A 22,405-nucleotide genomic window follows, 5' to 3' on the forward strand; every position below is an offset into this window, starting at 1 on the left:
AAGAATACAAAAAAGTCGGTTATTTGAAATTACCTTTACTTTGTAGTGTCTTCACTTAGTTACTGACTGGGTGTAATAGAAGAATTGGAATGCACCAAAAACTTTAAAGACGACTGCATCTAGTTTCATGAATTTTAATGAACGTAATTAATTTTCTCCTCATTGAACTAGTATTATCTCTCTCACTTTTGATTCTCTCGGTAATAATCACGAAAAGACAGGACCCTGCTGGAGGTTAATGAATCGGGATAACCAGCAGCAATCACAATGTTGGTAGCTCAACTAAAAAATCAGAAACTAATACACTAGCGGTGTACGTAACTAAAAAGATAACTGGTTTGGTCTTACTTTGTTACGAGTTACATACCGTGCGACGTAGTGTTACTTAAACATCGATAGTTGGCACAATCGATGTTATCGATAGTATTTTTAAAACCTAACGATGTACCAATTAACTATCGATTGTTTTGTGCAGGTATTGCAAATGAAATGGCTCTGAGCACTATGGGACTTAACACCTGAGGTCATCAGTCCCCTAGACTTAGAACTACTTAAACATAACTAACCAAAAGATAGCACACACATCCATGCCCGAGGCAGGATTCGAACCTGCGACCGTAGCAGCAGCGCGGTTCCGGACTGAAGCTCCTAGAACCGCTCGGTCACGATGTCAGGCTTGGAAAAATAGCTTTCTAAGAATTCTTATTGCTTAAAATACAACAATAAGAGATACACATTTTGTTTGACAAAACGCGAGGTGTTATTCTTGTCCTTTAATCTGTTGTTTAAAATACAACATTAAAAGACACAAGAAAGATGTTTAAATTTTTCTCCTTTAGTCTGTTGTGTTTTTCAGTAATTATTTATTCTGCCTTGGAGAAAACCCTCTTTTCGTGAATTGAAGTTGCTGGACGTCACAAAATTTTAGAGGCCATTACACGCAACATATTATTAGATATTGCACAATATTGTAACACACAAGCATGCTTGCCTATTACAGGTTTGTCAAAACATTGATGTAGGTCAATTATGAAATCACTGACCTGTGTAATGACATCGAAGTTACGCTGTTGCTAGTTGAGCAAAGAAAGTAGATCATCCGATTTCAAACTGTTTGATGTGCCAGTAGACGTATGAGCACTGCTCATGAATGCTTCTGTTTCAGGTATTATTCTTGTAGCTGATGTGATGATAGCAGCACACTCTCCACTTCTTGAAGTGTCCTGATACAAGTTTTTTAAACCTAGGTTCTAATAATATCACAAGCATATTAACAGTCAATGTGTTAAATGGTTTCACTCTTTCATTAACTGATTTAATCAAGGAATCTAGAATTCTTCGTCCTTCATTAGTTGTTAAGGTGCTTTCCAAGTCTGAAAATTTTTCAACAATACCTCGCATAAGAGGTATAAATAAGGAAGCAGTGATGTATAACTCCCTTGAAATTGTCGTTGTAGCTACTTCAAAAGGCTCAAGAAGGCCTATTATCTCTTGTATTGCTAAGTAGTTTTCTGCTGTGAGGGCAGGCAGTGTTTTTGAACTTTCATTGACGGAATTTCAATCTCAGTTCGTGCTTCTAAAATTCTACTGAGCGTGTTACATGAGCTGTTCCAATCGGATCGGCACGTCCTGTATCAGTCAGTTGTTTTTTGTTTGCTCTTTTATTAACAGTGCGCAGTTTATGACTGGCTAGTGTACAGTTATGAAAGAAAGTCACAATAGCCTTTATTTTCAATAAAATTTTAGAAAAAGTTTCTTCTTTAAAACAATCATGTACTGCTAAGTCGATGCAGTGGGCGAAACAGGGTGAAACATCCACCATACAAATACGAAACTTGAGACTCGTCGCGCTTTCTTTTACTATATTCAGTTTTGCGGGAGCTGGTGCGGTCTTGAAGGAACAAGCTCTGCTAATCGACCACAACACGAGTAATCAGCATATGAATTATCTTCGTGTTTCCACAAAAGCAGAAGTATCGTATGGGCATTAGGATTCCATCAGTGTATCGTGTTTTCGAATCTCCTTACACATTAACACGAGCAACTAAAAACACTTGTATGTACAATGAGGACTCAGGAACAGAAGAGGAAAGTAGCACAGCTCTGTTTAATTAGGAACGATAATAATTAAATATATTTTAATATGTATTATACAGTACATTCACAAACTCTTAACACATCTTTAAAATAACATATTCTCCTCTACTAACTGTGTTGTATTACAACAACCTTTGTTCCTTTTTTATTCCTTACTAGAAGTAAGTAACGTCACACATTTGAAGATCGCGATCTGTATAATTCGCATTCACGAATACATATTATTTACATGTCTACTTTTTACCGTAAGCCTACGATCGGTACTAGATGCACACGACCGAGACTTGTCATCACTGGAAGACAAACAAGAAAATTCCCTCTCTCGCGACCCCTCCCCCACAGTGACCAATTTATTGCCAACATAGTTTATAAACAACATAGACTGGATAAGGCGCCACCATATTAAATGCTGATTAAATACAACCACACAATCTGCTTTCTCTCTGCACTCCAAACGCCGTGGCGCTAATAGGAACCGATAATTTTTTAGGCGACAATTAAAAAAAAAAAGAATTACATGATACACGATAGGACTATCGATAGTATCGATATTTAATCGATACTTTATCGATGTTTAACGAACACTAGTCCGATGTAATGCGTTTTGTAACGCGCAGCCAGCCGGAGTGACCGAGTGGTTCTAGGCGCTACAGTCTGGAACCGCGAGACCGCTACGATCGCAGGTTCTATCCTGCCTCGGCCATGGATGTGTGTGATGTCCTTAGTGTTATATCCTAGCCAGTAATGCCAACCGAGCCCGCTGCCAAAAGGTTGGCAGCATCAAAGTCCGGACGCCGTCCGCATAAGCAGCGCCAGCGATACAGGAAATCGCCGCAAGTCTGCGCGCGCCACCGCTGGCTTCTGGCTTCTTAAGCGCTGGAGTCGCGAGCGCTAGGAGTTCTGTATTCGCCGCTCAGTTGTATACTCGCCACCGAATTGTGTACTTGCTAGTCAGTTGTGTGTTCATCGCAGCAGAGTTGTTGTTTGTCGTCAGCCGACGCTGACCTAGCCGCTCCGACTCGAACTAGACAGATTTCTGTAGACACGGACTTCACTACTGTGTTACTGTATCTTCGTTAATAAAGATAAGTACCGACTTTTATTTAATCAGAGTGTTTGGGTTTTCATCTTTCTGTTCACTGTTCCAGCGGACCGGTCGGCCCGCTATTAAAAGTGTGGCGGTGACTTCGTAAGCCGTTTCTACAGCGAATTGCTTGTCGCTACGAACGCCGCCACAAAACTTAGGTTAGTTAGGTTTAAGTAGTTCTAAGTTCTAGGGGACTGATGACCTCAGAAGCTAAGTCCCATAGTGCTCAGAGCCATTTGAACCATTTGTAACGACCATTGTTTGCAATAAGGTCTTCTTTAGCAAGGAGTAGCTTCTAATAATTTTCGCTGCAAGGTTCTCTTCTTCAATTACCAATTGTTTTAATGCTTTGGACTGTGCCCATGTAGGTGTTCGCTTGTCCATTTACTGTGCTTTCCCATGTTTAGAACACACTGTGTCTCCACTACACCCCTGAGTACCCCTTCTCACAACAGAAGGCCTTAGTCCGATTAAAATTAGTTGATGGTTGACGTCTGTCACTTGTCGCTACAGTGTTGCCACAACAGCTGCTGGCTACTGCTCAGTTGTAAACGACACGTAAAAACCTCAGGGCACTTCACAAATGCTGTTAATGTGTAATGTGGACAGACGTTGGAAGTGGCTGCCGCGACGTATGGCAGAAATGGAAGTTCGCGACAGATGATTTTAAATGACCACAGACTTAAATGTGGAAAACGAATGATGACTGAACTGCGGCATACGATGTGTTTTGTAAACCTGAATTTAAACTCAAGTTCTAATATAATTACAAACTCCTGATGTGAAACGTCTTCGAGCAAATGATGATCAACAATCTGCGTCAGAAGTGAAATCACGATCGCTTTATTCACAGAGTTTAATAGTAATCTCTGTGAGCAAAGTAAAGGCACAAAAATTTCGTAGTTTATTTGTTTGCATAGCCATCTTCTGCAGAAAATTTTCAAACTGTAATTTCCCGCTGGCATTGGTTACCTGAAACTATCTTCACACTGGCCACACAGTCTGCCGCGTTACCAACCGATGAGCAGCATTCGTTGGAACCTGATTGCAGATTATAGACGACAGAAGAAAATACCAAACGAAAAAGAATGATAGGAAGAAAATAAAAAGGAAATAAAAAAGGCAGTAGGATCTTGAAGTTACCTGCAAATTATTACAAATAAAAAAATTCATTGAAACAAATTAATTCAGAAAAAAATGATAGTCAAAATCTTTTGGTCATATTTAGAAAAATAAAAAATTTCGTTCCATTCGACGAAATCCGAACTTACGATCTGCAACATAGATTCATACGCGAACCGCTACGCTATGCCATTACACTGCATTTATGATTCTGGTGTCTCAGTCACACGATTAATTGGCAGCCTTCAAAAATTCGTCTTCACTCAATGTTGTGTCAACATTATCTAATGTCATCCGATCTCTGTGATTATAACCACTGTATAAATGGCACTGAATGGCGTCTTGTGCGGAAGGATCAGAGACTTACTAAATAAAAACTAGACCGCGCATTGGCGCTAGTGTCGCGTCCCCACATTGAACGTGATAGAAGCCGCCATTTGCAGGGAAACAGTGCGTAAACATGGTTCGTTCGTGGGCTGCTTTTAATTTTAACAGTGAGAATGGAAGCAAAGACGAAGACGGAAACAATGTTTCATTTCACAGGTCAGTCATTTCTGGTTGTTTGTTACTTTCTATTACTTCTATATAGTATTTTTATGGAGAAATAATACATCATGGGCGTTTGTTATTGTTTAGATTCCCCTTACAAATGGTTTTCTAAATCTTAAATGGATTGTTGCTACTCGGAGAGAGAACTTCCAACCGACAGCAAATCATTTGCTGTGCTCTCTTCATTTTGAGGAGAATTGTTACATGGAAAATTGTGTAAAAAGACGTCAACTGAAGGACGATGCTATACCGGCAGTATTTGGATTTCCAACTCATTTGAAAAAGGTACAGTGTTTGCAAAGCCAATTAATGCAAATGCTAAATGTAGGTGACAGCAGATTGTTTTATAGCCTAACCTGATGTCTATATTTACACCTGATACTGTATCTAATAAACTTTCTGCTACAAAAATTGCGCCGGCTGGAGTATCCGTGCGGTTCTAGGCACTACAGTCTGGAGCCGAGCGACCGCTAACGTCGCAGGTTCGAATCCTGCCTCGGGAATGGGTGTGTGTGATGTTATTAGGTTAGTTAGGTTTAATTAGTTCTAAGTTCTAGGCGACTGATGACCTCAGAAGTTAAGTTGCATTGTGCTCAGAGCTACTAAAATTGCAAGCTACATAGGGAAAAAGTTGCAGTGTTAGATTACAGACAAAGGTACTTTGTTGCATGTCAAGTACTTATATTGTATTTAGATATAAATTACTAAGAATACTAACAGGGTTAATGTACTAAGTTGAACTGAATGAATAACTAGGCACATGTTGGGTAGTTAGATTTTTAATCAAATATATATTAAGTATAAATCAGAGGTAGGTCGAATAATTGCGTTTAGATACTTGTGTTGTCAGGTGGTGATTTTAATATGTAAATGGTCAAATATTTGATCAAATGTTGCAAACTCAACCACTTTCAGAGGTGCTGTCAGTGTTAAAAACTAACGTGTGATTGTAATTCCTACGTTATTTAAAGTGTTATGGGTTATTACAATTAATCATACCAATATTCGAGTGTAGACAATACTGTGCAAAACAAAAGTAACTGTGCAAAAGGTACACAGTAGTTGGCAAAAAGCAAACAGGACCTGATAGGAAAATTATGTGAATGAAATCGTACTGTCTGCTACTTTAAAAGTTTCATGTACTTATCTAATGCAAATAACTCGATGTAAACTCGCTCCACCTTGCCAGGAAAGGGCCTTACATTCTTAAATTTCGCGTCTCTGTGCAGACGTATTTCGGAAATTAGGAACCTTGATTCATTTAAGTATATTTTTAAAATAGACTCGAATACCCAGTATTTTTTTAAACAAACATGTGATTAATTTGTGCTTTAATTTGCTCTTGTTGCGTCTCATATACTTCAAATCACAACCCCAGTACTAGGATTCATCCCTGCAAATGGCGGCGATCAACTGCTTCAATCGGGGGACAGTTGCCTCGCTTCTCCGCTACGGCGTGGTAGGGCTTGGGAAGGATCCATTTGTGCTTTGGTTAGGGTTGTATGTGAAACGTGTGTATTTTGCTAGTATCGTTGTGTGTGTGTGTGTGTGTGTGTGTGTGTGTGTGTGTGTGTGTGTGTGGTTCTCATGTGTCATGAAATACGAAATAAAAGGGACAGACCCATGATTCGGAATTCAAACACATTCGTCGCGCGATTTGTTTGTCTCAAGTATGGAACACGGTGGCTGGAAGACGGGCGCGCACACCTGCGATCAAACAGTAGCAGCGATTTAAGAGAAGCAAGCAGCCCTATTATACGTGCCACACGACAGTCGCAGATGCTGAATGAATCAAACACATACTGGCACGAACCCGCGAGCACTAGCCACTCTGTTTCTGAGTCGCTCTCGCATTATATACGAAGTAAACACCTTCCGTGCGCAAGCAGCATTTCTGATCCTTATTGAAAAAAAATTTCTTGTAACTATAAAATACTGACCCACTGTCTACAGGCTTCTTCAGTCTTATATCTTTCTCGTCCTCAGTAACTGTGCAATATGGAAAACTAGTACTGTCTAACAACTGTTTTGGCAATAATCATCCACTCATCTTAGGTTTTCCTGCTCTATGATAAGGCTACATTTTCACAGCTGCTCGTTTAGGAACATTAAACTACATGCTCGTAATAAAGTGTTAATTTATTTCATGACAGGTAAGGAAATTCAAAAGAAGTGGGAGAACGTAAAGGGATGTTTCGCGATAGAACTGGCAATACAGAAAAAGACTAGGTCGGGCGAGGCTGCAAGAAAAACGAAGAAAATATCTGTGCTTCAATGCAATGTTATTTCTGCGCCTCAAATGGGACACAGACTGACAACATGCAATATCGAAAATCTGGGAATTAGCTGAGGAGAGAAAGAAGGATCTTCACCCCTCAGGCACAATCCACAAACAACGACAACGACAAGGACACAGCACAGGGCACAAAAGTGAGACATCCTACTAAAAGAGAGGCCAAGAAGGTTTCTTCACACGAGAAATCCCTCTTACAAATATTAAAATAGAAAGAGAAAGGACAAATTAACGAGGACAAAAATTTTTCTTTAATGCTTGACCCCATGCTGGCGAAGTTAAACGAAGAACAAAAGCATTACGTGAAAGCAGAAATACTTAACGTGATGCGGAATGCCACATACTGTCAGGTTCCAGCAATTTTTCCATTGCATCTGAACAAGCTTCATAACAACATTCCAAAAGCAAGTTATTCTCCAGCAACTTCTTTCATTTAGCTGTATTCGTCAAAAGTCTTAAATGAAAATGAATATCCACAAACCGTGTTCCTGTACCCCTCTGCTGACATCTGCAACAAGACCTTCTATGTGCAGCATTGTTATTCACTTTTCTACGGAAACAAGTTTACCAGTTTCGACCTGTAATACTGATTTTCTTGATGTATCTGATCAATAATGTCAAAGGGTAGTAAAAACTGTTGAATGAAATGGTGTGTACTGAACTCAGGGTCACTGATAAGTGCTCTTCAGGTAGTAAAGACTTTCTCCACCTCGTGTCTTGTTTTGTTATTTCGATCCTATAGCTTAAGAGAGTGCCACAAAACAATTCATAGTCATTCGATACTACTGAAAGAATTTATTTGGGGGATTTTGTAGCTCTTCATGTAACATGTAAAACTGCTCTTTCACCAGCATTTCGCTTACAGTTGGATGCACCCAGTAACAATATCTGTGCTGTTTTCTTGATCTTCCTCGTAGTAAAAGAGCCAGCAAACCAGCTGTTTCGATGAAATTTGGTGGTTGCAGTTTTCCTGTCGCTGTGAGCGCATCGTTAATGTACTTCCCCGTGCCGATAGAAAAGTCGCATGTACGCCCTTAATTTCGCCAGCATTTTTACGGCAACGTTTTTAGAATATAATTTTTCAACACTTTTTCATAGTTGTATTACAGTTTTAACACAGTAAATACTGACAAAATTAATAAATTACTTATATTTACACGATATTAAAATTACAGAATTAATTAACTGAAAAATTATGAGGTTCAGTGTTGTGTCATAAGGTTATCTTGATCAGGGTATGGAAAAATGAATGACAATAATTAGAATCTTGTGCGATTTCCTTCCCAAATGCACTCTGATTTCAAATATATGTATCAAAATTTATATCCGTTGTTCATTCCACTTTCTGTTGCGTTGGTGATATCCCCAGGGAATTCAGATCTTAGGACAGGTGCAGGGTTTTGCCACTAACTATGTAATGTGGTAGCGTCTTCAGTATTGTGAGTAGCAATCTGTAATGAATTCTTGAGGGCAGGCGAGAAGCAGGTATGTTTATAAATCATGTCCGAGAACTACTGAACCTACATCCTTATGAGCCATCTTAGTGTATTCATCTCTTCATCTCTTGGTCTCCCTCCACGATTTTTGCCCTCCACGCTTCCCTCCACCGCTAAACTGGTGATCCCTTACATGGCCTACCAACTGATTCCTTCTTCTAGTCGTTGTGCCACAAATTCCACTTTTCCCCAATTTTATTCAGTAGCTCCTCATTAGTTACGTAATCTAACCATCTGATCTTCAGCTTTCTTTTGTAGCTACACATTACAAAAGCCTCTATTCTTTTCTTGTCTAAACTGTTTATTGTCCATGTTTCACATCCATACATGGCTATACTCCATACAATACTTTCAGAAAAGGCTTCCTAACACTTAAGTCTACACACAATGTTAACAAATTTCTCTTCGTCAGAAACGCTTTCATTGCCATCGTCTGTCTACATTTTATATCCTTTCTACTTCGACCATACTCCGTTATTTCGATGTAAAAATAGGAAGACTCATCTACTACTTTAAGTGTCTCATTTCCTAATCTAATTCCCTCAGCATCACCTGATTTAATCCTACTACATGCCATTAATTACGTTTCGCTTTTGTTGATGTCCATCTTATATCCTCCTTTCAAGACACTGTCCATTACGTTCACCGGTTCATCTAAGTATTTTGCTGTTTCTGACAGAATTATAATTTCATCAGCAACCTCAAGGTTCTTAATTTCTTCTCCCTGGACTTTAATTTCTACTCCAAATTTTCCTTTTGTTACCTTTACTGCTTGCTTAATATAGAGATTGAATAACGTCGGGGATAGGCTACAACCCTGTCTCACTCCATTCTTAACCACTGCTTCCCTTCCGTGCCCATCGACCCTTACAACTGCCATCTGGTCTCTCTAAAAATTGTAAATAGCATTTCGCTCCCTTCTACTTCCAGAATTTGAAAGGGAGTTTTCGAGTCAACTTTGTGAAAATCTTTCTCAAACTCTACAAATGTTATAAACATAGGTTTGCTTTGCCTTAACCTAGCACTTAAGGTATGTCGTAGGGTCAGTAATGCCTCACGTGTTTCTACATCCCTACAGAATCCAAACTGATCATCCCTGAGATCAGCTTCTACGAGTTTTTCCATTCGTCTGTAAAGAATTCGTGTTAGCATTTGGCAACCGTGATTTTTGAACTGATAGTTCGGTAAATTTCACTCCTGTAAGCATGTGCTTTCTTTGGGATCGGGAATATTATATTCTTCTGGAAGTCTGGGGTATTTCGTCTGTCTCATACATCTTGCTCATTAACTAGAAGACTTCAGTAATGGCTGCCTCGCCCTAGGCTATCAGTAGTTGTAATGGAATGTTGTCTACTCCCGGGGCCTTGTTTCGACTTAGGTCTTTCAGTGCTCTATCAAATTCTTCAATCAGTATCATATCTCCCATCCCATCTTCATCTACGTCCTCTTCCATTTCTATAACACTGCCCTCAAGTACATGGCCCTTGTATAGACCCTCCATATATTCCTTCCATCTTTCCGATTTCCCTTATTTGCTTGGGACTGGTTTCCCATGTGAGCTCTTGATATTCATACAAGTAGTTCTCTTTTCTCCAAAGGTCTCTTTAATTTTTCTGTATCCGGCATCTATTTTACCCCTGGTGATATATGTTTCCACATCCTTACTTTGTTTCGCACTTTCTGTCTATCTTATTTTTGAGACGTTTGTATTCCTTTTCGCCCGCTTCGTTTATATTTTCTCCTTTCATCAATTAAATTCAATATCTCGTGTGTTAAGCAAGGATTTCTATTAGCCCTTGTGTTTTTACCTACTTGATCCTCTGCTACCTTCACTGTTTCATATCTCAAAACTACCCATTTTTTCTTCTACTGTACTCCTTTCGCCTGTTATTGTCAATCATTACCTAATGCTCCCTCTGAAACTCTGTACCTCTCTACAAACTCTAGTTCTTTCAGATTATCTAGGTGCCATCTTCTTAAATTCCCAGCTTTCTGCAGTTTCTTCAGTTTTAATCTGCAGTTCATAACCAACAAATTGCGGTCGGAGTTCACATCTGCCCCTGAAAACGCCTTGCAGTTTAAAACCTGGTTCCTAAATCTCTGTCTTACCATTACACAATCAATCTGAAACCTTTCGACGTCTCCAGGTCTCTTCCATGTGTACAGCCTCCTCCCACGATTCTTAAACCAAGTGTTAGCGTTAATAAAGTTATGCTGTGTGTAAAATTCTACCAGGTGGCTTCCTGTGATTTCTTATCTCCAGTCCATATTCACCTGCTACTTTTCCTTCTCGTCCTTTTCCTATAATCGAATTTCTATTTGTAATGATACGTTCCTTCAATCTCTTCATCATCTAGTTAGTATATAAACTTGCACGATTGTGTTAGGCATTGGCTTCGTATCTATCTTTGCTACAGTAATGAGTTCACTATGCCGTTCGTAGTAGCTTATCCGCTTTACTCTTTTTTTATTCATTTTTAAATCTACTCCTGCATTACCCCCATTTGGTTTCGTATTTATCACCCTGTATTCATCTGACCAGGAGTCCTGTTACGTGTGCCTCCGAAATTCTCAAATCCTCACTATATCTAACTTTAATCTAACCACTTCCCTTTTTAAATTTTCTAACCTACCTGCCTTATGAAGGGATCTGACATTTTACGCTCCGATCCGTGGAATGTCACATTTGCTTCTCCTGATAATGACGACCTTCTGAGTAGTTCTCTCCCGGAGATCCGAATGGGGGACTATTTTACCTCTGGAACATCTTTCCGAAGAGGACGCCGTCATCGTTTAACCATGCAGTAAAGCTCCATGCCCTCTGGAAAAATTACGGCTGAAGTTTCCCCTTGCTTTCAGCCGTTCGCAGTACTAGGACAGCAAAGCTGTTTTGGTTGATGTTACAAGCCCAGTTCAGTGAATTATCCTGACTGAAACTGGTTACGTATAACTGATAATCTCACTGGACAATATATTAACTACTCCGCTGAACTAACACCCTGATCTCTTTGGAGTTCTGCGGCCATGTGACCCTCTGTCGTAATGTACGTCACGACAATAAAGAGCTGTGTTTATGCCAGTCGACTGTGTAGAATCATCTCAATAATATAGGTCGTCGATACAGAATAGTCGAAAGTATCTACCGCGTTTGGAAGTGACTATGGCAGAAATATGAACGAAGTTGCTGAATTTGCTGATGTATCAGCTGTGCTACACCGTTCCCTCGTGATATCTCCTAGGGATGACTAATTCTTGTCCATGGCGCCTGCTTCACGTACTGTTTCCTGTTGAAGTTCTCGAGGTTCTTTTTACTCCAAGCTCTCAGTAAGCTCTTAGTATGAATGTTCATTTAGTCAGTTGTTTAATGGCTATACCAGTTTCAGCTGATTGGATATTATCAGTAGTTCATAAACACTATTCCTGCATAAAGTCATTCTAGAAGTCGGTACTTTCACGAGGCACTCATTACAAGACGTTAGTTGCAGCCTGATAAGTGTTGACTCATACCATGATTTGACGCAGCAATCGCCCAAAGAGTGTTAATGGACTATTAATAATGGCTAGTCAGCTGGAAGAAATATACCCATGGAAAAGTTGATGTCACCGCTGGCTAAAACAAACTTAGTTCAAAAATAAGGTTCCCACTGATGCTGTTTTCCTATGACGTGGCCGTCATCATCAAGTTCATTATGTAGTGTTGTTGTTGTGGTCTTCAGTCCTGAGACTGGTTTGATGCAGCTCTCCATGCTACTCTATCCTGTGCAAGCTTCTTCATCTCCCAGTACCTATTGCCACCTACATCCTTCTGAATCTGCTTAGTGTATTGATCTCTTGGTCTCCCTCTACGATTTTTACCCTCCACGCTGCCCTCCAATGCTAAATTTGTGATCCCTTGATGCCTCAAAACATGTCCTACCAACCGATCCCTTCTTCTAGTCAAGTTGTGCCACAAACTTCTCTTCTCCCCAATCCTATTCAATACCTCCTCATTAGTTACGTGATCTACCCACCTTATCTTCAGCATTCTTCTGTAGCACCACATTTCGAAAGCTTCTATTCTCTTCTTGTCCAAACTGGTTATCGTCCATGTTTCACTTCCATACATGGCTACACTCCATACAAATACTTTCAGAAACGACTTCCTGCCACTTAAATCTATACTCGATGTTAACAAATTTCTCTTCTTCAGAAACGCTTTCCTTGCCATTGCCAGTCTACATTTTATATCCTCTCTACTTCGACCATCATCAGTTATTTTACTCTCTAAATAGCAAAACTCCTTTACTACTTTAAGTGTCTCATTTCCTAATCTAATCCCCTCAGCATCACCCGATTTAATTTGACTACATTCCATTATCATCGTTTTGCTTTTGTTGATGTTCATCTTATATCCTCCTTTCAAGACACTGTCCATTCCGCTCAACTGCTCTTCCAAGTCCTTTGCTGTCTCTGACAGAATTACAATGTCATCGGCGAACCTCAAAGTTTTTATTTCTTCTCCATGGATTTTAATACCTACTCCGAATTTTTCTTTTGTTTCCTTTACTGCTTGCTCAATATAGAGATTGAATAACATCGGGGAGAGGCTACAACCCTGTCTCACTCCTTTCCCAACCACTGCTCCCTTTCATGCCCCTCGACTCCTATAACTGCCATCTGGTTTCCGTACAAATTGTAAATAGCCTTTCGCTCCCTGTGTTTTACCCCTGCCACCTTCAGAATTTGAAAGAGAGTATTCCAGTCAACTTTGTCAAAAGCTTTCTCTAAGTCTACAAATGCTAGAAACGTAGGTTTGCCTTTTCTTAATCTTTCTTCTAAGATAAGTCGTAAGGTTAGTATTGCCTCATGTGTTCCAACATTTCTACGGAATCCAAACTGATCTTCCCCGAGGTCCGCTTCTACCAGTTTTTCCATTCGTCTGTAAAGAATTCGCGTTAGTATTTTGCAGCTGTGACTTATTAAACTGATAGTTCGGTAATTTTCACATCTATCAACACCTGCTTTCTTTGGGATTGGAATTATTATATTCTTCTTGATGTCTGTGGGTATTTCGCCTGTCTCATACATCTTGCTCAGCAGATGGTAGAGTTTTGTCATGACTGGCTCTCCCAAGGCCATCAGTAGTTCTAATGGAATGTTGTCTACTCCCGGGGCCTTGTTTCGACTCAGGTCTTTCAGTGCTCTGTCAAACTCTTCAGGCAGTATCTTATCTCCGATTTCATCTTCATCTACATCCTCTTCCGTTTCCATAATATTGTCCTCAAGTACATCGCCCTTGTATAAACCCTCTATATACTCCTTCCACCTTTCTGCCTTCCCTTCTTTGCTTAGAACTGGGTTGCCATCTGAGCTCTTGATATTCATACAAGTGGTTCTCTCCAAAGGTCTCTTTAATTTTCCTGTAGGCAGTTGAAAAGTGGTAGTAATGATCTTATACCGTGATACAATTGCCCTAGGATGAAAAAAATAAAACATGATCAGTTTTACTCTGTAAGTGTTGATCGGGGTGACACCGGAAGAAGTATTTGGAAACAGGCGTTGTACACTTTTATATTTTGAGGGAAGTGTTTTGGCTCTGGAGTTTCTCCGGTCACGTAATTTAAAAAGTCCTGCGAAGGTCCTTCCAGCAGTGGTATTCGAATTTTTCTCTTTATGCAGCAGAATCCTGGTGTTTGCTTACTGAATATTTTCTCGATGCAGAGTTGGAAGATGGTATCCATTTTTCCGATTACGATGTGTTTGTGTTTGTTATATTCTTTTGTCGGGTCATAGCGGAGTACGTCATTTGTTAGCTTGTAAGTTCATCTGTCCTCGTCCGCCTTTCTTGTGGTGTGATATTTTCAGGGTTGGCTTGAGTTCGCAGTGTTTTATTATAAGATTGTGTCGCAATTGGTGATTCTTTAATCTGTTCATTTCGTTGTTCTTCGGTTTCCCTGCTTCTCACGGTGCTCATTCTCATCCTTTGGGTACATCAATGTGCTTCGCGCTCTTCATCTGTTTGGTTTTGCCGCTGTTCTTTTCCCTTTCGCCGTTTTTTTTCAAACCTGGTAAGATCTCCTCTCTTTTACGTATGGGCAATGTCTGAAATATAAATCAAATCAACTTTTTACTAACAAATACAGTAAGTACACTTGACACACTTCTCACGCTTTATTTTCGATTTATATTCAGTCACTTTTTCACTTTGACTACTCACACTTCGCTGTTTGTTTTTATTGACTCACTGCACTTCCTCGGTTCCTCCCTTCGTCACTGATGTTCGAACACGCAACGGGTGTCGCTTTATATACCCCTACCAGTCGATCGTACCACCAGAACGTATCAAAAAGGCTTCGAATGCTCGACAATGTTCCAGAACATTCCATGACATTCAAGAGTTTTCTGAAATATTCCACAATGATCTGGAATGTTACAGGATGTCTTGAACCTTCTGGAATCTTCCCGAATGTTCCAGACTAGTCTGGAACATTTCAGAACATCCCGGATCATTGTGGAACATTCCGGAACATTCTGCAATGTTGTAAAATCCTCACGAATACTCTAAAATGTTGTGAAATTTCTCGAATACTGTCGAATGTTCTGGAATCTTCTTGAAATTTCTACAGGGCGAAACTTCCCAGCCCTTACATCTTCAAATTACGCCCTTCGGGTAAAAAGGGAAACGTTGTTCATGGATGGGGGATAGAGGGCTACCACGCCATTTAATCCCCTCAATCGTACCGGGAATCATTTCTTCGTTTTAGCGGCACGCACATTTTGCGGTTACTTTTATAATATATGTTGATTAAGACATACTATGAACTTCTTACAGACGTTAACAACCACTTACTTTCGTCCGTGACATAAATGAAGCCAACAGAAAATAACAGTGGATACAGTAACATTGCCTTCATCCAATGAGGTACAAAAAATTCATAGGTAGGCTACACTAGATCGCACATTATGCTTCGCAAAATACACTACTGGCCATTAAAATTGCTACACCATGAAGATGACGTGCAACAGACGCGAAATTTAAGCGACAGGAAGAAGATGCTGTGATATGCAAATGATCAGCTTTTCAGAGCATTCACACAAGGTTGGTACCGGTGGCGACACCTACAACGAGCTCACATGAGGAAAGTTTCCAACCGATTTCTCATACACAAACGGCAGTTGACCGACGTTGCCTGGTGAAATGTTGTTGTGATGCTTCGTGTACGGAGGAGAAATGCGCACCATCACGTTTCCGAATTTGATAAAGGTCGGATTGTAGCCTATCGCGATTGCGGTTTATCGTATCGCAACATTGCTGCTCGCGTTGGTCGAGATCCAATGACTGTTAGCCGAATATGGAATCGGTGGGTTCAGGAGTCAATACAGAACGCCATGCTGGATCCCAGCGTCGTCGTATCACTAGCAGTCGAGATGACAGGCATCCTATCCGCGTGGCTGTAACGGAACGTGCAGCCATGTCTCGATCCGTGAGACGTTTGCAAGACAACAACCATCTGCATGAACAGTTCGACGACGTTTGCAGCAGCATGGACTATCAGCTCGGAGACCATGGCTGCGGTTACCTTCCATGCTGCATCACAGACAGGAGCGCTTGCGATGGTGTGCTCAACGACGAACCTGGGTGCACGAATGGCAAAACGTCATTTTTTCGGATGAATCCAGGTTCTATTTACAGCATCATGATGGTCGCATCCGTGTTTGGCGTCATCGCGCTGAACGCACATTGGAAGCGTGCATTCGTGATCGCCATACTGGCGTATCACCTGGCATGATGTTATGGGGTGCCAATGGTTACACGTCTCGGTCATCTCTTGTTCGCATTGACGGCACTTTGAACAGTGCACGTTACATTTCAGATGTGTTACTACCCGTGGCTCTACCCTTCATTCGATCCCTGCGAAACCCTACATTTTAGCACGATAATGCACGACTTTATGTTGCAGGTCCTGCACGGGCCTTTCTGGATACAGAAAATGTTCGACTGCTGCCCTGGCCAGCACATTCTCCAAATCTCTCATCAACTGAAAACGTTTGGTCAATGGTGGCTGAGCAACTGGCTCGTCACAATACGCCAGTCACTATTCTTGATGAACTGTGGTATTGTGTTGAAGCTGCATGGGCAGCTATACCTGTACACACCATTCAAGCTCTGTTTGACTCAATGCCTAGGCGTATCAAGGCCGTTATTACGGCCAGAGGTGGTTGTTCTGGGTACTGATTTCTCAGGATCTATGCACCCAAATTGCGTGAAAATGTAATCACATGTCAGTTCTAGTATAATATATTTGTCCAATGAATACCCGTTTATCATCGGCATTTCTTCTTGGTGTAGCAATTTTAATGGCCAGTAGTGTAGTAACATGCTGTACGTTTGACGTCGAGAATTATCTTCACAGAGCCTGTGCGTACACATACGAGCAACGTCGTCTTTAGAGGAAATGTTCAAAGCGTCTACCCTATATTTTCAAACACTTCGCCATTTGCTGGATTATATTTTGCTGAGGCCCACGCCACACCGAGCGAGGTGGCGCAGTGGTTAGCACACTGGACTCGCATTCGGGAGGACGACGGGTCAATCCCGTCTCCGGCCATCCTGATTTAGGTTTTCCGTGATTTCCCTAAATCGTTTCAGGCAAATGCCGGGATGGTTCCTTTGAAAGGGCACGGCCGATTTCCTTCCCACTCCTTCCCTAACCCGAGCTTGCGCTCCGTCTCTAATGACCTCGTTGTCGAAGGGACGTTAAACACTAACCACCACCACCACCTACGACACACGCTTGCATCCACTATTGTCGAAGCGGCATGTACGCGAGCTGTTAGGATGTGTACATCGACGGATAAGAGTACTATAAAATTGTTCCTGTAAGTGTATCAGAAATAAACATCTAGCGGATTAAGGTCTGGAGAACGTTGAGGCCAGAACATTGGACATCCACGACCAACCCATTCCCCTGTAAACTAATCATTGAAACAATTGTACACGTTCATTCCTAAGTGGGGCAGCGCGTCATCACGCTGAAACCGTACTCGTCGCCGAACACCAAGTGGAATGTTTTCGAATGTAACAGGGAAAGTATTTCAAATAAATGGCGATACAGAGGCATGTTCAACTTGTCTAGGAATAGGTAAGGGCAAAAAAGCACAATTTCTACTATTTCAGCCCACAGTTTTATGCCAAAGCATGCGTAATTACTTTCACGTGTGAACTTATATTCTACAGTCCACATCACATTATTTATAAAATGGTCGTTAACTTCCACTTTGTGTAAAAGCCATTCACAAACTGTACTCGTCGAATGCGGTCTTCTGGTCTCTGGTACTGAGTTAACGTTTATATATACGGATAGGTGCCGAAAAACATTCTAGTCGGGATGGCGCCTTTGAAGGTAACGTGCAGCATACACACGCAGCAGCAGCAGCAGCAGCAGCAGATGGTTATCGGACGCACCCAGCACCAAAAGCAGATGGACGCATTCATCCCCAAGGCACCGTGAAGCAGTCCGAGGTGAACTTGACAGGACTAGTTATGGTTGCGCACTGCACGCTTAATAGATACAGGCCCGAAGCGTAACGGATCCCACTGTCATGTGACAGGCTGTTGTCATGTACAGAATGATGTCATGCTTACAAACTACGAGAACAGGGGAACGGGCTCCTAAAAAATAAAAAAAAAGGAACATGATGATGATTCGAGCCATACCTCCATGGTGGATGTTGGTTTGATGCCCAACAAGCAGTCTACGCAGTTTTTCTTCCAAGTGACTGTCTTCACTCCTTTTTTTCCCTTTCACAGGCAAGTGGTCTACCGTCATTTCCTTGTTTTGTGTGAACGTTGGCAGAGAGCTGAGCTTCAGGCTTGTGGAAACGGGTTAGGCAGGGGTCGAAGCCCAAGGCCTGGACAATACAGGTTCCCCATTCCGTCTCTGAACGCTCCTTCGGATTTTATTATCATTTAGTTTTTAGTCTTTTATTTTATTTTTTTATTTGTTTATTTTCTTTGTTCTACAACTCAATAATTTGGGATATACAAAGGGCGTTCAAAAAGTTTTGCTCAGTCGTCTCCGATTTTTTTTTATCTTTTGTAGGAGGAGAATGAAATTTTTAGTGAACATACTTGGAACATTTAGCTATACATTGAGCCTACGCAATGTAGCCTCCATCAGCTGTGATGCATCTGGCCCAACGTTCTTTCCATGATGTAAATGCACTTTGGTAAAATTCTGGGAACTGGCTTTTACACCATCGCTTGACACAGGAAATATCTTTCTCACTATCAAATGTTTTACCGCGCAGTTGTGCCTTCCGACGACCAAAGCGGTAAAAAATCAGACGGAGCCAAGTCCGGACTGCAGGGAAGATGAGGAACAATTTTCCAACCCATTTTCCTGACTTTATCCTGCGTTATCAGGGCTGTATGGTGTTTGGCATTGTCATGGTGTAGTCTGATGAGCTGACCCTGAAGCTGTGGTCTGTGGGTATTGATGGCACATCGCAGCTTGTCCAGTGACAAACAGTAATGGTCCCGTTTCATTGTGGAGCCAGGTTCCAAAAAGTCAATGAAAACGACACCACACTGATCCCAGAAGAAGGAGGCCATCCCCTTTCGGCCTGCTGCTCGTGAAAGTCTTTAAACCTCTGAAACCAGCGCTGGATACTGCTGCGAGCCACTGCGTCCTCCCCATAAACAGGGAGCAACTTCCTGTGAATCGATGTGGCAGAGTTATCGCCGGCCTTGCAGAGGAACTCCATCACCGACCGTTGTCGCAACCTGACATCTACTTCACGGTCCTTTATGACTCACCTGTAAATGTAAGAAAGCACTTTTATTTACCAACTTATAGCTAAATGTTCCAAGTATGTTCACAAACAATTTCCTTCTTTTCCTGTAAAAAATAAAAAGTTAGAGACGACTCTCCAAAACTTTTTAAACGCCCTTTGTATTTGCATCTGAAATTGTTTCTTTTGGTAAAACGGCATTGTAAACAAATTAAGCAACATACATCATCTTAAAATCAAATAAATGTTTAAGAAAACCATGCACCAATCATCCAAGACACGAGTGAAGTCAAAATATCTAAGAAAAAATGCAACCTCTTACAATTTTATTGCTTATACGACAGGGATGGGGAGGAAGACATGCGTGGAAAGAGTGAGTGGAGGAAATGGACAGGAGGGGAGGAGTAGACAAAGAGGCTGTGTGGTGTGCTGGGGATGGACTGATAGAGGTGGGAGGATGAGTTGTACAAAAGCCACTGGGAAAAGATTGGAAGCATATGTTTGTCAACAGCACTTAAAATCATTCTGGTTTGGTTCTGGGCTTAAAACAGATATAAAAATACATGTACAAAATGTAGGATGGCGTACTTTATTGCATGTAAACAGCCGTTTCTTGAATTTTATGGAACTGTTATTCTTGTATTTGCATATTTAAGAGGAATACAAAACGTTATACAATCATAAATTGTGATCGTGAGAGAGTTTTGATACTGCATTACAAGTGTAAGCTATTTACTTAAGAAAAAATTGTCTTTAATTTTAACATCATGTGAGGATAACGTTCCGTGACACTTTAATTAAGAACCCGTGATAGGAGCTGCTATTCTACATCTACATGTACATGATTACTCTGCAATTCACATTTAAGTGCTTGACAGAGGGTTAATCGAAGCACAATCATACTATCTCCCTACCATTCCACTCTCGAACAGCTCGCGGGAAAAACGAACACCTAAACCTTTCTGTTCGAGCTCTGATTTCTCTTATTTTATTTTGATGCTCATTCCTACCTATGTAGGTTGGGTTCAACAAAATATTTTCGCATTCGGAAGAGAAAGTTGGTAACTGAAATTTCGTAAATAGATCTCGCCGCGACGAAAAAGTCTTCGCTTTAATGACTTCCATCCCAACTCGCGTATCATATCTGCCACACTCTCTGGTAAGGATCCCACACCGCGCAGCAATATTCTAACAGAGGACGAACGCGTGTAGTGTAAGCTGTCTCTTGTTGCATCTTCTAAGTGTCTTGCCAATGAAACGCAACCTTTGGTTCGCCTTCTCCACAATATAATCTATGTCGTCTTTCCAACCGAAGTTGTCCGTTATTTTTACACCCAGGTACTTAGCTGAATTGACAGCCTTGAGAATTTATCGAGTAATCGAATTCCACCGGATTTCTTTTGGAACTCATGTGGATCACCTCACACTTTTCGTTATTTAGCGTCAACTGCCACCTGGCACACCATACAGCAATCTTTTCTAAATCGCTTTGCCACTGATACTGGTCTTCGGATGACCTTACTAGACGGTAAATTACAGCATCATCTGCGAACAATCTAAGAGAACTCCTCAGATTGTCACCCAGGTCATTTATATAGATCAGGAACAGCAGAGGTCCCAGGACGCTTCCCTGGGGACCTGATATCACTTCAGTTTTACTCTGATTTACCGTCTATTACTACGAACTGCGATCTTCCTGAATCATCGCGTTATCAACAGACCAGATAAAACGTCGCTTGGGTACTTTGGAGAAAGCGGAGAGTTTGCTTATGTGTTCATAAATAGAAATTTCAAGTTTGAGGACGAGGAAACACTAAAAATTTTGTGTGACTGTCGTCCGTTTGTGCACGCCGGTCCGTCACAAAGAAATTCGAGAACGGGGAAGTGAAAGGAAAAAAGGGGAAAGAGATGGCAGGAGGCAAACGTTTCACAATCAGAAATAGAACGAGTCCTTTCTTTGTGCCGAAAGGAAGCCTCGTGAATAAGTTCGCTTCCGTCGGAGAGCGAGCGGCTTGCTGGTCCGATATTTGTTCCGGTGTTTCGGCGGAGCTGGACTGGAAGAAGTGGACGGCCAACTTCGCGGAAAGCACGAATTCCGCCCCACTGCCGTCAGTGCAGCTCGGCGCTGCTGGGGACCGCCGGGGGCAGCCGCGCCGGAATGTGAACGGGGGTACTTCCCGGGCGCGGACTGGGTAGGGGAAGCGGTATAAAAACTGTAAAGGAAAGGCAGCAAAGCGAACTGCCACGCTCCCACCACACGTCAGCCGTAATGAAACCTGAAGGTGAGGAAATACTGAACAGCAAGGAGTATTGATCTGCAAAGACCTTCGGCAAGGCACAGAGCATTACTCTTTGCGGAATCCCGTCTCTGTTAATTCCGTGCTAAGCTAATCCCAAGACTTTCGGCAAGGTACAGTGCGTTGCTCTTTGCGGAATCGTGTCTCTGTTAATTCCGTGTTAAGCTAATCACATGATACTGTGCTGCCAGGTAACTGTGGCTTAGTGCAAATCATTGCGCCTAAGCGTCGAACGTTAATGATGGATCGGATGTGCCCTTATTAAGTGTCAGAATAATAATTCCGTATGGCTCTATAGCCTCTTGTAAGTGTTGTAAACGAACGTCACTTCAAAAACGTATGTGTCACCGCGCTACCCCAGCAATCGTCATCGTTGCGATAACATATTAAACCTTCTGGTGACAAACATCCCGAACTATTTGAAACAGTTAACGAAGAACAGAGAATCAGCGATGATAAAGCGGTTACTGCATCGATGATTTCAGCCGGAAATAGAACCTTTAAAAAGGGTAGGAAGATTTTTCTGTTTAGCAAAAGTGACAAAAAGCAGATTTCAGAGTACTTGACAGCTCAACACAAAAGTTTTGTCTCAAGTACACATAGTGTTGAGGATCAGTGGACAAAGTTCAAAACCATCGCACTATATGCATTAGATGAGTATGTGCCAAGCAAGATCGTAAGAGATGGAAAA

Source organism: Schistocerca serialis, chromosome 5, assembly GCF_023864345.2.
Source record: "Schistocerca serialis cubense isolate TAMUIC-IGC-003099 chromosome 5, iqSchSeri2.2, whole genome shotgun sequence".
Taxonomy (NCBI): domain Eukaryota; kingdom Metazoa; phylum Arthropoda; class Insecta; order Orthoptera; family Acrididae; genus Schistocerca; species Schistocerca serialis.